Raw genomic sequence first — 2,753 nt, forward strand, 5'->3', positions numbered from 1 at the left:
AAACAGGCTGTAGGCTATAGTCTGAGGGTGAAAATTTGATATAATTCTTGATCCGTGGCGTATTTTGACAGAAGCACGTCACAGGCAATGACAATTAATAACACCTGGAAAGACCGTAAGTGCCCTTTAAACATATATTGAGTTGACTGAAATACTGTATTCATGTTTTAAATTGACTGATTTTTTTTTGTTACACTAAAGAAGGTATTGCCATGTGCAATGCATTGCATCATAGTTATATAGTACATAAAATATATTGCGTATATTTGGTGAAATGCAGGGCAGCACGGTAGTCGACTGGTTAGCACGTGCGCCTCACAGTTCAGAGGTCGTGGATTCCATCCCGGCTCCGGCCTCCCTGTGTGGAGTTTGCATGTTCTCCCCGTGCCTGCGTGGGTTTTCTCTGGAACTCCGGTTTCCTCCCACATTCCAAAAACATGCATAGTAGGTTGATTGGACACTCTAAATTGCCCCTAGGTGTGATTGTGAGTGCGGATGTTTGTTTGTCTCTGTGTGCCCTGCGATTGGCTGGCTACTAATTCAGGGTGTCCCCCGCCTATTGCCCGAAGACAGCTCAGATAGGCTCCAGCACGCCCACGACCCTTGTGAGGACAAGCGGTATAGATAATGGATGCATGGATGGTGAAATGCGCAGTGAATATTCTTGTTGTTTTCTAGTTTTGCTTTAGACCCTGTGTTAGACTTGGATTTTATAGTCCTACTTTACCTTATGTTTCATAAGAAAGTCTATGGGGTTCCATTTGTGTCAAAAATATGTTATGTGTCGATGATACGTGTCTATGTTTTGTGTCAATGATAAGCGTCTATGTTAGACGTCCATGATAAGTGTCTATGTTATGTCGATGATACGTGTCTATGTTATGTGTCGATGTTAAGTGTCTATGTTAGACGTCCATGATGCGTGTCTATGTTTTGTGTCAATGATAAGTGTCTATGCTAGACGTCCATGATAAGTGTCTATGTTATGTCGATGATACGTGTCTATGTTATGTGTCGATGATAAGTGTTTGTTAGACGATATTATACGTGTCTATGTTATGTGTCGACGATAAGTGTCTATGTTAGACGTCCATGATAAGTGTCAGTGTTTAATAAAATTATAAATAAAATAATATGTATAAAAGTATAAATGCGGTCCAGTTAGCTCATTACCACTACTGTTGCGACACAACGCCGCTTTATTTACCGCCGGGATCAACTTTTGGGTATGTCTTATTTTCAGCATCTATTAATTTCTTTTTTGAGCCCCAGTCTATCTATGTGCTGTGCGCTGTTTCTACCCCTAGATGTCAGTAATGCCAAAGGCATTGAACTCAATGCGGCCACGACGTGAAGGACAGGAAAACAAATCAAGAAATACTTATTATTATTATTATTATTATTATTATTATTATCATTATTATTATTAGAAGGCGAAGACCTTCATTATTATTATTATTAAGTCCGATTTATTTGGCGCTTTTCTGTACGTTGCTAAACGGACCAAAAACTCTCCCCAAAAGGCCTACGGAAGCCACAGCCCCAGCAGGTTACCAGAAAAAAAAGAAAAATAAATTTACACAGGCTGAAAATAAGACATACGAAAAAGTTGATCCCAGCTGTAAACAAAGCGGCGGTTCGCAACGGTGGTGGGAATGAGCGAACAGGACTGCATTCATACATATTAATTGAATTAATTATTAAACACTGACGACATTTCTCGATAATCGGCGTCTAACATCGACACTTTACATAGACGTGTAACATAGACACTTATCATGGACGTCTAACATAGACACTTATCATCGACATATAACATAGACACTTATCATCGACACATATTTTTGGCACAAATGGAACTCCATAAAAGTTTAGTGTGCAGCACTGGGATATTGTCATGTTTGTTTGTAACCCTAACCCTAACCCTACACATAACATAGACACGTACTGTATCATCGACACATAACATACACTTAAAATCGACACATATTTTTGGCACAAATGGAACTCCATAAAAGTCTAGTGTACAGTACTGGGATATTGTCATGTTTGTTTGTTTAAAAGAAGAAATGATGACCTAAGGCAAAGATGGCAAGCCTCAGCACTTTGATTGATTCCAGCTATCTGCTCATCCCTCATTCTCTGACAGATTCAAAGAAGCCCGATCCGGTCCAGTCATGGCTAAGATGCTATCAAGAGACAAACCATTTATCAGCATGTCAGACTCCTCTGTCTAACTACCCCCCCCCCCCCCCACACACACACACACACCCTCCCCAACACCCCGCCCCCAAGAATAGCCAGACTGCGTAACCGACTGTCCAGACCGAATAACACTACTCTGCTTAGTTGAGTATATTAAAACAATTGTTCGCCTGAGATGACACATGATGCAATTTCGGGCCAAAAAAACCATCTTAGTCACTCAACCCGTAGACTTCCGGTGCAAAAAAATCTCCAAAGCCAGTTACAGGGACTTTACGAGCGGAAAGTTCAGAATGATCTTAAGTCGCCATCTGCTGCCCCAAAATAATATTACATTCAAATGCATGAATTAACATATAAAATATGTGAATGACATAGGGTCGACTTAAGAAAAATGCGCACAAAAAAAAACTCGGGTTTGCGCAGTAAAGATCACCAATTACATTACTTTCATGTGATAATTAACGTCATAAAACTCATGTTAAAGTAAAATGTCAGTGTAGTTTCAGTATATGGACAGTGCCTGTAATAAATAAAACGCATCGTAA

The sequence above is a fragment of the Filicampus tigris genome, chromosome 5, assembly GCF_054856515.1.
Source record: "Filicampus tigris isolate MCC_2025a chromosome 5, RoL_Ftig_1.0, whole genome shotgun sequence".
In the NCBI taxonomy this organism is placed as follows: Eukaryota; Metazoa; Chordata; class Actinopteri; order Syngnathiformes; family Syngnathidae; genus Filicampus; species Filicampus tigris.